General features: G+C 46.4%; 1 protein-coding gene across 4 annotated transcripts in view; it reads left to right on the forward strand.

The window, feature by feature from the left end:
* Ttpal (alpha tocopherol transfer protein like) overlaps nt 1-14,238 on the forward strand; it is a 34,631-nt gene that overhangs the window by 4,547 nt on the left and 15,846 nt on the right. Inside the window, exons 2-7 of one of the 4 annotated variants that reach the window (XM_078051847.1) lie at nt 5,369-5,677; nt 5,794-5,881; nt 6,724-6,877; nt 8,575-8,776; nt 9,754-9,928; nt 14,170-14,229. The gene's annotated coding sequence lies outside the window, so the exon portion shown is untranslated. Of the gene's footprint in view, nt 1-5,368; nt 5,678-5,793; nt 5,882-6,723; nt 6,878-8,574; nt 8,777-9,589; nt 9,929-14,169; nt 14,230-14,238 lie in introns of those variants that run through there. The other 3 variants (XM_078051845.1, XM_078051846.1, XM_040275842.2) reach the window with 3 other exon arrangements.

Consider the following 14,238-nt stretch of genomic DNA (forward strand, 5'->3'; position numbering starts at 1 on the left):
AACTTTCTCCATGTATTTTGTATATTAAGCTTTCATGGGTAAAGTGTTCCTCAGCGAAGAAACAATGAGAACCTGAAGATTCTCAGTCCTTCCTACCAGAAGCAAGCTGCAAATGGCCTTTGCTTGGGTGCCTCTTCTCCAATTATCTTGCTGCTTCCCATGATGCAAGTGTCCCTGACTCCCAAGAAACTGACAACATAGAGGTTGTGTTGCAAAACTGGGGACAGGGTGTTGGGAGCCAGCGACTGCACCCTGAATATGGCGCTGGTCTCTGCTTCCGCTTCGTTAAGCGGTTAGGTAAGGCTGTGGGGCTGGGCTCTGGCCTGCTTCCGCTGTGCTGTACCTATTAGACTTTTCCACGTGGTGCTAGTTCATTGGTGGGGCTGGGTACTTAAGCTAGGGCAGGCCGACCGCTCGCTCTCTTGTTCCTGTTTTCTCATCATGCTTCAAGGGTCCTGAATAAACTGCTGAAAGAAGAATCCTGTGTCATGTTTCCCTTGCTGGCGAGGGGTCGCGACAATAGGGGACATAGGGAAGAAGTGATTCAATCGTGTGACATTGCTTACTGCTTGAATTGTGTACCATGAGTATATTCAAATAAATTATTAATTCCACCAAAAGTGTCTCTTTGGAGAGGCCTTTTGTGATGGTTTGCATCTCAAATGTCACCCAAAGGCCCAGAGCTGAAAGCTTGGTCTCCAGCCTAGGGAGTTGGTGGGAGCTGGTGGGTCCTTTAGGAGGCGGGGCCTACTGGGAGGAAGTTAGGTCACTAGGGGCGGGTCCTTGAAGGGGATGTTGGGATCCTGGCCCCTTTCTCTCCCTCTTTGCTTTCAGCCACCATGAAGTGAGCAACCTCCTCTGTCATGATGTACTGCTTTAGGCCCAAAATGACAGAGCCAAGTGGCCAGGGTTGAAATCTCTGAAACTGTGAACCAAAATCAATCTTTTACCTTTTGTGTTTGATTTATCTCAGGTATTTTGTCACAGTGTGGGAGAGTTGACCAGCACCTTTCCCCAGTTCCTTCCTTTCTCGGTGCTGCAATTTCCCCCATTCATTGCCGTGACAGTTGGTAATAGCCTTGCTGGCTGGATATTCCCCCTTGCTTTAGTTTATTTTCTATCTCTTCATGAGGAGAAGGACTTTGCCTGTTTTATCTACCACCGGGCACACAGTAGGTGCTCGGAAAGATTTATTAAATGAGAAAGAGAGGAGGAGGAGGAGGGAAAGAAGGGCGCCTGAGTTGGTAATTGTTGGTCAACCAGGAAAAGGTGGGGTGGGAGGACTGGGCTTAGTTCCAGCCACATGAGAACTGGAAGAAGCTGATGGTCCCAGAAGACAGGAGAGCCGGGGTATAAAGCAGGCAAGATTGCCCATTTTACAGATGGGGAATCTGAGGCTCAGAGATGGCAAGGGACTAGACCAAGTCATTCAATGGGACAAGTCTGAGTTTAGAATCCAGGTCCTAACCCTAGATTCAACAGACTGTCAGCTATTGAACACCTACCTGTACTAACTCATGAGGCGAGTTCTGTTATTCCTTCCTCATTGACTGATGAAAATGTTGAGGCACAGAGAGGTTGAATGATTTATCCAAGGTCACCCAGTTAGGAAGTAACCAAGCCGCGGGTCTTTCCCTGGTTCAGATGGCTATTCTCCACCTTCCAATTCTTCTGCACCCTCCGGCCTCACACCAAGCCCTAACTTTGACCACAGAGGGGACTGTGAGTTCAAACTGTGACTTCTCCAGAGCTTTGGGCAAAACCAGGAAATTCCCTGAAACCCCCCAAAGTCCGGGTTCCCCCAAGTTTAACTAAAAGAGAGCATAGTATCTCTGCTTGCAAAGTTGCTGTGAGAAAAATGTGATAAAAATAATTACAGAACTCGTACATGATAAAAATAATTATAGGGTTCCTGGCAAATAGCCTGAGCCCTAGAGATACTGAGTAATGATAGCAGGAATTTATGGCCCTCTGGGCCCAGCCTTTGGGAGGCTGGGGTGATAGCAGCTGAGTTCACAAGTGGGGTCACAGAAAGAAAACTCTTTTCCTGGGGAGAGGCCTGCCTGTCTCTCCTTCATGGCCTGGGCAGTGATTTCAGGGCCAGCAGAAGGCCACGCCCCCAGCCCAGTGGGCCAACATCTGGTCAGGCATTGAGCTCTTGCCGCTTTTCTTTCTAAACACCTATAAGCAATTAGCACTTTCCAGCGACTTGGTTCATTCATTAATCCTTGGGGCCCCAAGGGAAGGCAGGGAACAGATGCTGGCAGTAGAGGAGATGTGACAGACCCAGAGGGGACAGGATTCATTTTTCCTGTATCAGGTTGAAGTTTGCAGAGGGAACTGGGCCTGGGATGCCAGGGATTAACCCGGAATCACGGAGAGCCCTAGGCTGGGGGAAATCAGCCTTGGACCTTGCGTCCGCAACTCCAAGGATGGTAGTTAGTCTCATCACCACAAATAGAGCTGAGAGAGGCTTGTCCCTTTGGCCACCAATGCTCTCTGAGGATGCTAGACCTCCCTGCAGTGTTCACAGCTAATTTTTACACATTAGAAGTCCACCTTAGAGCCCTAGTATTGCTTTTATAAAAACGGAACCTACTTATCACAATAATGGGTGCAATTCATACCTAAAAGAAGAGAAAGAAAACGCAAATTCGAACAACATAGAGATGCACAAAGGGGAAAGTTCAAAATGCCAAAGGTTTATTCCCTAAAGAATCACCCTTAGGGCTGCGGATGTGGCTCAAGCGGTAGCGCCTGGCATGCGTGCGCCCGGGTTCGATCCTCAGCACCACATACAAACAAAGATGTTGTGTCCGCAGAGAACTAAAAAATAAATATTAAAATTTCTCTCTCTCTCTCTCTCTCTCTCTCTCTCTCTCTCTCTCTCTCTCTCTCTTAAAAAAAAATGAATCCCCCTTAGAAAAGGAGGCAGAGCTACATGATCACAAGCACAGCCTCCCAGGCCCACACACCTGGTCCCCAGGCCGCTTGCACCCTGGCATTCACCAAACTTGTAATTATTACAATTTTACTTGTAATAATATTTGTGAATTATCATTCCACAAAAATTTTTTTTTAATTTCAAAGAGCAACATACCCTAGGCATAAAATCTTTAGCTCTGATGGTATGTTTTGCAAAGCTAAAATGAGAAATAGGTTATGACACTCAACACATTTTAGGATCTCATAGTAAGGATTCCCTGAGCGGAAGCCCTTGCTGCGATCACATTATCATTATGATCATCACATCCTTGTGTCTTTCTCTATTGCTGATTGGTTGGAGCGCCCCCGTGGGTCTGCACTGTGTCACAGCACCCCAGTCACTGCCCAAAGCACCCTTTATCCCAGTTTGGAGTCTCAATTCCGGAAGGCATTGTTTTTCTTATCTTTCACTTCAAGACCACATTTAAAAAAAAAAAGTACCCAAATCCACATCAGGCCAACGGACCCCTAACTCCAATCCAAGCCTTGCCACGACGATCCTGAAGGGCATCAGAAGGAAGGCAGAAGGGAACTTGCCCTCTGCCTCACCTGGACTCCAGGGCAACTGCGAACGTGATCCGGCTTCCCAGGAAGAGCCATGATAATACTGTGGCATGGCACAGGCTAAAAAAAAATGCTTTCACATTAGTGATCATCCCAGCTGGCTCTGAGCGACCACTTCCTGCGTGCCGGGCCCCATGTTAAGACTTAGATGATCACTTTTTCCTTTAATCTTTCAATGACCTATAGGCATATGTTGTTTTCTAGCCTGTTCCTGCCCCCACCCCCGCCCCAACAGTAAGCTTTGGGCATCTTTCCACGTCAGTAAATATAGCTGGGTCGGTAAGTACTTGATTCAAAGGCTGAGAAACTTAAACAGTCAGCAGCCACTGCCCAGGTGAAGATCAATAATAGTTAACATTTATTGAGTGCTTGATTACACAGCAGGGCCTATGCTAATTGTTTAATGGGAATTATCTCTCATTTGATTCCTGAGGCAATTCCAAGGGAGCTTCTAGTATTATTCAGATGAGGAACCTGTAGCTTTAAGAGGCAGAGGAGCCCATCTAAAGTCAGGCAGCTGGTGTAAATGGATCAAACCCTCCGTCAGCCAGCATATTTGAAGGACATATAGAGAAAGACACAGCGAAAGGCTTTCCAAGTGTTCTAAGAATCCACTGACTATGTCTGAAGGCAGGCAGGAGGGTGGGGGGGGGGTAAGATGAATTTCTGAAAAGTCATGGTCCTCCATGGAAGGGCCAGGAAGGCTTCCTGGAGGTGGTGTCATTCGGACTGATTCTTTTTCTTCTCCAGACAAGAAAGGAGGCCTTATAATTTTACCCATGTCTCATATCTTCACCCCCACCACACCCTCTTGCTCCTGTAACCACTATTATATTTTCTACCACTTTTTTGTGTTTTTTGTTTGTTTTTTACTCTTCCACATATAAGTGAGACCATGCAGCATTTTTGTCTTTCTGGGTCTGGCTTATTGCACTTAGAGTAATGTTCTCCAGGTCCATCTATGTTGCAGCAAATGGCAGGGTCTCCTTTTTTAAGGCCGAATAATATTTCACCATGTTTATATACCACATCTACCAGTAGACACCTGAGCTGCTTCCACCCCTCGGCTTTTGTGAATGAGGCTGCAATGTAGCTTGGGGTTACAGACATCTTTACAACGTGGTGGGCCCTACAATAACTTACCAGTTCCTCAGCTGTTTCACATCAGACACACCTGGGCTCCAATCTTAATTATGGCACTCTATTTCTTTTCCCTAAATGGCATTTCTGAGATATAACTGATGTACAAGACATTACACATATTTAAATTGCAAAATTTGATAAGTCTTAATGAAGCCAAGCCCTTGTCCTGGAGTGGGGGAGCAGAGGCCCAGGTGGGCTGGAGTGCATGTGGCCAGCACAGGCCGTGGCTGCACAAAGCCCACCCTACCAGTGTGGGCCGGAGGTGGCGAGCCAGGGTCTAGGCGAGCCAGCGTGTAACCGACCTGTCACCTGGTGGCAGCCTAGCCTGTTCCTGGTGCAGATGCCCACTCTGTGCAGCACCACAGCTCTGAATCCCCTACCCTTGCATCCACCAGCCAACAACCTCAACCTCCCGCTTCCACACAAGCAGCGGGAAAATGGAAGCGGGGCAGACCCAAATGGGCTGCAGGGATAACCAATAGCATTGGTATCGATGCTGATCAGAAGAAAGTTTGGACCAATAGCATTGACCCTAGTGCTCTATAAACCCCTAGACTAGCACACTCCAGTGGCAGCCCCCTAGGGGGACCCCTCTGTGAGAGTTCTGTTTCTGTTCTTAACCCTTGAGTAAATCCTCCTCCTTTCCCTCTTGCCTTCTGTTGTCCTTGAATTTCAGTCTTCAGGTCTGTGAGACAAGAACCTGGGAAGAAGCTGGCCGGAGCTGCTGGAGTCCGCTCCAACACGGGGGACATGGCCCCCATTTAGAGCCACGACATGCCACTCGCCACTCAGTGGTGATGGAGGAGAATCGGCTTTGCTGGCTGAGACCCTCAAGGCTGAAGCTGGGAGGCATCTCCTGCTGTGCAGCTGCGGACACTGAAGCAGGCTTTCAGCTTGCACAGCAGAAGCAGAGGATCCAGTTTGGTCTCAAACTCTGGTTTCGTTAACATATTTCAGCACCCCAGGAACCAGCACCACAATTAAGGTGACAGATGTTCCACTGCCCCCATAGTTTTCTCCTGCTCCTTTATGTCACCTTCCCCTCACCACCCCCAACCCCCAGGCAGCTTGGTCACCACTAATCATTTCCTTTCACTGTAGATGACTGTATTTTCTGGACGTTCATAGAAATGAAATCACACAATTGGTACTCGTTTGCTGTGGCTTTCTTCAGGAATCTTGTTTTCAGGTATGTGTTGTTTGTTCCCTTTTATGGCCAAGTCGTGTCAACACATACAAATGGCTCCTGACTTAGGTTTGATTCATGATCTTTTTGGCTCTACGACAACATCATCTTCAATATGAATCATATAAGACATTCAATGCTTTATTATAAAACAGGCTTTGTGCTATGTGACTTTTCCCACCTGCAGGCTGATGTATCCTGAGCACCTTTAAGGTAGGCTGGGCAAAGCCACCATATATAGTAGGTTCGGTTATTAAACACACTTTCAATTGAAGACATTTTCAACTTATGTCGGGTTCATCAGGACACAACCCCACAGTAACTGAGATGCATCTGCATATATGTCTCAGTTTGTGGGCCCACGCCCCTGAGGATAGCCATTTCCTCCCAGCCCCCAGTTTTTGACGACTACAAATAAAGCTGCCATGAACATTCATTGTATGTGCCTTTGACTGGACAAATAATTTCATTAAACTTGTGTGAATAACAAGGTGTGAAACTATTGGATCATATAAATGTATGTTTAATTATATAAGTGTATGTTGTCTTTTTAATCATATTAGTGTATGTTTTAAAGGAAAAAAAAAAACACCTGTTTTTCAAAATAGTTTTACCATTCGGCATTCCTGCCAGCAGAGTGTGGGTGCCCCGTTACTGGGGCCAGTCATTAGACTATAGCGATTCTGGATGTACTCAGTGTTTCAGACATTCCAAGCCTTGGTTTTCCCATTGTGTAAAATGGGGCAATCACAACAGTATTAAAAGGTAGTGAAGACGGTGAACTAGAGTACGTGTAAGACTGTGGTATAGGACTAGCCACCTAAATTTCAATATTTATTTTTCAGTTTTCAGCAGACACAACATCTTTGTTGGTATGTGGTGCTGAGGATCGAACCCAGGCCGCACGCATGCCAGGCGAGCGCGCTACCGCTTGAGCCACATCCCCAGCCCAATGGTGGCTCTTTTATCACAACTGAACCCCAGCCATCCCCTGATCTGGTGAGTGACCCCAAGACATGGCATCCTCATCTAGAGAGCAAAGAGCTGATTCCTTTTCTTGCTAGTCTCGGGGTGCTGGGGACCTGGAGAAGTAACAGTAACCCTATGGAATGTGCAGCTACTGTGCTAGGTGCTTGGGTAGATTTAACTTCTCAAAGGCTTCTGAGCTGGGTGGTTGTCTCCTTCCATGTTCCAGATGAGAAAACTGAGGGGCTTTGACCAGTGATGAGCCGAGGTCACCTGCAGTTAAGTGATGGTTCTGGGATTTGGTTCTGTGTAAGTTTGATTTGGCCCCAGAGATCTCTCTCATGGAGCACTTGGCTCCTGTCTGGCAAAGCAGGCCGTGTTGTCTTCTGGTTCTGAGATGCAGAGCCTGAGGCAGGGATTCAGTGCCTGTGATTTAGGAAGTGGGGAACCTGTGAGGGATGGAGGGAAGCAAAATAGGAGGGAATGAACCAGGACGTGGCCTCAGGTAAAGCCCGCAAGAAGGCTGGCCTTTTGTTCTCTGTAACAGTTGGTGTTGCTATAAGCCACCCTGTGGGTGAGGGGGTAACCGGCTGGCACAGGTGGCTCCTGAGGGGACACTTCTCAGGAGAAGGGGAAAGAGTAAGCCAAGGACTGAAGCTTCCAGCAGGTGGGTGTGCTGGCCCCATACAGGGCTCAAGAAGTTCTCAGAGGCACCCACACTTCTCAACTGCCTAATGAACCAAATTCTAGGACATTCTGGAACACTCATGTCCCAGGCTTGTTTTGAAGAATTCTCCCACTCGCTGAGACCAGCATGTTGAAAACCCCTGGCCTACATGACATAATCAAAGCCCGTCTTTATTTTTGCCTCCCAGTGTCCCTTTCAAAATGTGCTCGGTAGACATTACGACGTGCAGTCAAGCTACTAAAGAAACCCCCAATTTGATTTGGGTTCAAACCTTCTCTGCTCACCCAGCTGGAGCCTGCTGCGGGGAGGTGATGGGGGTGGCTGCTCCTCTGTTCCCTCCAGTCCTCCACAGTGGAGATGAGGAGAACAGAAGGGCCTTGCTTGAACTGTCACCAGCCTGACTGGCTTCAAACTCTCTGGACCCAGAGGACATTTAAAGTTACCCCTTTATCTAGGGAAACAAGAGAGTGGGTTCCCTGAGGATGGCTGTCCCCACAGGACTCCTCTCACCCCTGACCTTGGGGGATTCATCTCTCTTCCTGGGGGTCCCTTGTAACTCCTTTCTCAACACTGCCACCACCCTCCTCCCTTGTAGAAGACCCCAAGGGACAGGGCCCAAGCTGACTTCTTGTGGGTACTCTGTGCCCTTGGCTGGTCTATGAGAAATGCTCAAGCAGCCTTTCCGTGAGATCGCTGGAGTGTGGGCTAGCCTCGGCACTTCCACCTTCTGTGGCTTCTCTACCGTGCAGCCTGAGTTCCAGTCTCTAGATGTCCCTGCCCACATCATCCAACTGCCCCTCTGCACAGGAGTCACACTTGAGCTCTCCAACCAGTGCTTCCCTCCCATGGAGAGCCCCAACTCCTGCAGTCCACCTTCCCCGAGAGATGGCCACCAAAGAAGCCTCTGCTCCCCCTCCCCATCATGGGAGAGCTGGGAGTACATAGGGGTGATAACCAATGAAGGGGTTTTGAGTGCTTGTGGCTAAATGCTAGCAGTTGTCAGTGTTAGACTGTGCTCTAAAAATGATCACTGGTGTCTCAGCAGGGACTTCCTGTCAACACGGTACAGGTCACATCCACTCCCTGGCCTCAGTTTCCCAACATCCTTGACCGGGATGACAACAGCTACCTGCTGGGATGGTTGCGGTGTAGTGAGACTCAGTGACTTCACAGAGCATCACTGGGTCTGACGTGCTAGGGTTCCACAGTCACAGACCTGTCATTCCTCCTCTGGGTGACCATCTGTAAGTGATTTTTACTTCTTTGTGTCTGTTTCCTCATCTAATAGTCAAAGAACTCCTACTCTGTAGCATCACTGTGGGGATAGTCAAGAGGATAGATATCAGATGCTGGCACCGTGCCAGGCCTGTGCTAGGCACCCTCTCCAGGCTGGGTGTTGTTAATATGACCAAAGGGGGGCTGAGCTCTTAGGCTGTACCAATGGAGCAGGGGCTCTGGGGTCTCCACCCCACCCCATCTCCTCACCATGCCAGGCCCTGTTTGGGGAAATCTCCAGGCTGCTGGGATCCAGAGAGGACGTCCTGTCCCTCCAACTGGCCGTGCTGACTCAGGCAGGGAAATCAATGTGTGACCACAAAAACACAGCAGGGTTCTTGCCTCTTCTGGGAAATCCACTGGGCACATCTTTACCCCAGCTCAGAGCTGGCTGGCTCTGCTGTAGGTCCTGGTTCTGGGGCTTGTAAGCCAAACCTCAGCACACTGAGAAACTGGAGCCTCTGGCACACTAAGGCACATCAGGCCTGAGGGTCACAGGTTTCACACGACCCTCGGATTGAGGTCAGGCATCAGGGATCAGGCTTGGCTCTTGCCAATCCTCTGACTTCCCCCACCCTGCCCTGGACACTTGTCCAGCCAAGACAAGCTCCAGACCACTGGTTGGGCAAGCTGTGACCTCAAATGGGTCAGACCTGCCGGGTAAGCATGTTTAAAAGTATAGGACATTTTGTACTTTAGAATCCCAAGAACCAGAGTGTGAACCCTCCCCATCTCCCAGGCAAACCCCTCCCTTGCCCCTCAGTGCCACTTATTTCGTAACTTCAGGCAAGTTCCTTCACCTCTCTGGGTTCCAGGTTTGCCATTTGTCAAATGCAGACTCACAGGTGTACCCACCTCCCAGGGTTAGAGTAAGACTCGGGTCCTCAGTGTCAAGGCATTGGCACCCACCTGGCAGACACTCAGGAGGGGGACTTATTGCTAACAGGGCGCTGGACATGGAAGGAAAAACATGCATGAGGGCCTGGATTCAATCCCCAGCATGAAGAAAATCAAAATCTAAAACCAGGATGGGATACACACTACAGTGAATTGGAGCACAGACTGCCTGGGTTCAGATCCAAACTGCTCTACCACCTCGTGTGTGGCCACAGGGAACCTCTGTGAGTCTCAGTTTTATTCTTGTAAAATGGGAATAACCATAAGAGGGTTTCAAGCATTCAATTAGATTAGATCCATTGGGAACTGTGCCTGGCAGGTAGAAATCAGTTATGATTTCACTATTCCTAATCAAACAAGTTTCTAAGGTTAGCAATGGTGCTGAAATTAAACAGGTAAGTTTTGTTTTGTGATCCTAGAGACTAAACCCAAAGTCTCGTCCATGAGCTAAATCTCATTCATTTTCAAAATTTTCTTTTTGAGGCAGGCCTTTGCTAACTTGTGATCCTCCTGTCTTAGCCTTCCCAGTAGCTGGGACTACAGGTACAGATTTTTCCCCCCTTTTCTTCTTTTTTTGTAGAGCTGGGGATTGAACCCAGGGTGTAGCACATGCAAGGCAAGCCCTCTACCAACTGAGTCATACCCCTAGCCCGTACACATGGGGCCTTTTTAAATCCATAGTTTCCCTTCCAACCTTTTCTTTTCATTGCAGTTCATCAGTTGAAGAATTCGGGCTGTTTAATCAGTAGTTTCTCAAAGTCTGCATTTTGTCTTCTGCATCCTCATAGTACAATACAAGATTTCTGGGCAGATGAGCAATTGGATGAGAGCCAGGCTCTATTCCTTTAGCATGATTAGAGGTTATGCTGGTTCTTTTCCAAGAAGCTCATACATGGTTAAATTTGTTCTTTCTTTCTCTTCTCCTTCTCCTTCTCCTTCTCCTTCTCCTTCTCCTTCTCCTTCTCCTTCTCCTTCTCCTTCTCCTTCTCCTTCTCCTTCTCCTTCTCCTTCTCCTTCTCCTTCTCCTTCTCCTTCTCCTTCTCCTTCTCCTTCTCCTTCTCCTTCTTCTTCTTCTTCTTTTAATTGCTGTTAGCTGCCAGGGTGTGCGTGGCTAGATGTTTAGCTCACGGCAGATCTCAAATGGCAATATTGTATCACTTTGTTTTCACCTACTAGTTGTAATAATTTTATAGGACAATGCTTCACTTAATCTATTGTTTGGTTACCAACTGCTACTGTGTATCTAGGAAAGATGGAATAAATATGGGATTCTTTCTTTATATTTACTCAGTTCTCAATAATTTCTTTCTTTCTTTCTTTTTTAAGTTGTTGGTGGAACTTTATTTTATTAGTTTATCTGGGTGCTGATAATTGAACCCAGTGCCTCACAGATGCTAGGCAAAGGCCACAACCCCAGCCCCATCAGTTCTCAATAATATTTCATGCCACCTTTAGAAGGTGATCAATTAGTGTTTCTGATGACTGTCACTACAAACTCAGGGACTTAAACATATTTGATGAATTTTGATCAACTGCCATTTTTGCAATTGCAATTATTATCAATAATAGATATATAGTAATATATCTCTAATATTTGATAATAGTGATTGCAACTGCAATTATCTTACTTGCAGATGAAATTGTCTCATCTGTGAGTTGACTTTTTTTAGTTGAAAATCACATTTCAAAACTACTATATCTGGGTGAAAGGTATGCTTGTTGCTACTAGATTGGTCATTGTTTTCCATCATCTTTACTAGATATTAGGTATTAGGGAGGGGTGTGTGTGTGTGTGTGTGTGTGTGTGTGTGTGTGTGTGTGTAGTGTGTTTCCATGCATATAATTTCTCTTTAAAAATAATCTCGAGTTCATACTGATACTTTCAAAGCAAATACCTCCTTACAGAACTTTTACTTTAACTTCTTCTTGTTTCATTGGTTGCTCATTTTTTCCACACTGAAGTGTTTGATTCTCATGTATATGGGGGTTAATAAAATGAAAAGATTCTATACTTACTGATTTGCTTGAGTCCATTTTACACAAACAACAGTCTCAGAAGAATAGCAATAAAACTACTACCACTAGTCCCAGCTACTCAGGAACCTGAGGTAGGAGAATCGCTTGAGTCCAGGAGTTTGCGGCTAGCATGGTTAATGTAGCAAGACCCTGTTGCAAACTAAAACAAAAACCTGGTTCAAAGAAATTGAGCTCAGAGTCAAACGCCCTGAAAACAGACAGTTCAGACATTTCTGGCCACCTCCAGCACACACTTAACGCCATAATCTCTGTCTTCAGAAACTGGATGATGCTAGGAGAGCACGATGCTCAGAGCCTTCTGAACCAAGACACAGGACAAGCTGCCCTCTGGTGATCTGTTTGCTCCGGAGTTGGGTGAACATAATCAACAGACAGTTCATGACATGATGTACCAGAACTTTACATAAGCCATTTTACTGATTGGTCCCAAGGAGTCCCTAAAGGGATACATCCCCACTTTACACATAAAGAAATGGGTCCTTTCAAGGGGTTGTTCTGAGTCTATTACTTCAGAGTGCCCAAAGCAGAAGTTGTTCAAATCCCTGTTCAGCCATTTAACTGTCCTGTGACTATGGGGAATTTCTTGTCTGTCTCTGCACCTGTTTCCTAACCCACAGAAACACGGAGACAAGCTGCCCACGTGACCTTTACAGCAAAGCAAAACCTGGGCCTGTGGTAGCAAACAAATTTCAGTTTAAATCAGGCTCTTTCACAGATCCTCTTGGGCCCTTAGACAAGCGATTTCCTCTTTTGGGATCTTAGTGTTCTCTTCAGTAAGGGAAACTCTCCCCTGGCCCTTTGTTCATGGGGGTTGTTCTAAGGCATAATTGAGATCATACAAGTACAATGCTCAGTTATATGATTGCTCAAAAGGCAGAAAATTTATTGTCATTTTTCTGAGACCTTTTCCAATTCTGAGACAAATTGGTTCTCTAAAATGTATTACTAAGGGGGGAGCAAGAAATAATGATCTTAAGACCAACTTTTCTTCCTGCTGTCAGCATCTAGCATGGAAGTCTGGTTCCATGAACCTCCAATAGGTCCTGGGTCTGGGTTGAGGAGGGGTGTCATCCCAAGACCTAGGACAGCATGGTTTGAACAGGGCCATCCCTTGCCTTTTGCTCTGAGAGTTTCCATTTATTAAACACCTACTGTTTGTCTAGTATAAGCAAGAAGTTTCCTCTAATGAGCCCACTTAATTACACTTTTGCCCATGAGAAACTAGAGGCTTTGGGAGTTTAAGTGACTTGGCCAAGGTTACAACTTGCGGAAGGCTATCAGATATTCTTATCCTAATTTCTAAAGTTTGTGGCTATCCTGCTTTACATGGTAAAAAGTATGCTGTAGATGTGCTTAAATTAAGGATTTTGAGATTGGGAGATTATCCTGGATGATTATAATGGCAACTTTGAGATAATTTGAATTTCTTTTCTTTTTTCTTTTTTTTTGTACCTGGGATTGAACCCAGGGGCACTCAACCACTGAGCCACATCTCTAGCCCCTCCCCCTTTTAAATATTTTATTTAGAGACAATGTCTCCCTGATTTGCTTAGGGTCTCACTAAATTGCTGGGGCTGACTTTGAACTCACAATCCTCCTGCCTCACCTCCCAAACCGCTGGGATTACAGGAGTGTACCACAGCACCCAGTGATAATTTCAATTTCTAATAATCATTATAAAAACATAAGCATATCCCAAATGTTGTTTAAGACATACTTAAAAAGAAATCATTTATCTGAAATTCAAATTTAACTGAATGTTCTATATTTTATTTGGGAACCCTAGAAATGGTGAACGAGAGAGCAGAAAGTCAAAAGTCAAGATTCTCAGGCAGCTCCCATTCCCACCACCTGCCACCCCCACCAACACACACACAGTCGGGCATCTGGCAGAAACATTTTCTTGGTGATCTCCTGGGTCACTTCCCTCTGGGACTTCCCTTGCCTTGAGGCAGAGAGAGGAAAGGATTATTTAAGGTCATCCCTTTGGATCTGAAGTTCTTCTGGATCACCAGAATTTCTCCCTAGAAATGGTTTATCGTCTTGACTCTGCCTGAGATTTCTCTCAAAACTGCAGTTGCCCAAAACATGAATATATGCTGGGGAGGGGGGTTAATGGACTAGATGTGGTGGTAATAAGTCCTTTTTCACATTACCATTATCTGGTGGGCACTTCGTGAACCCTAAAGCAAGAAAGAAATTAATTATCAAATCAGGATCAGATGAAGAAACCGAGGCCAATGAAGAATAGGGGCTTGTCCAAGTTCATGCTGCTAATGAGGATCCGAGATTGTATGGAAGTCTCCCTCTAAGCAGCAGCCAGTCCTGATGGGAGATGCGGTGGGAGGAATTCTGGAATGCTAATCCTGAGGTCTGGGTTTTAATCTCTTTACTGCAATGGATTGCCACTCTCCTTTTCATGAAACAGGGGAATTGCACAAACTCAAGAATTTAATGAGGCATGGAGGAAGACACCAGGAACGCGGTGGTACGTTCG

Source organism: Ictidomys tridecemlineatus, chromosome 5 (assembly GCF_052094955.1).
Source record: "Ictidomys tridecemlineatus isolate mIctTri1 chromosome 5, mIctTri1.hap1, whole genome shotgun sequence".
Taxonomy (NCBI): domain Eukaryota; kingdom Metazoa; phylum Chordata; class Mammalia; order Rodentia; family Sciuridae; genus Ictidomys; species Ictidomys tridecemlineatus.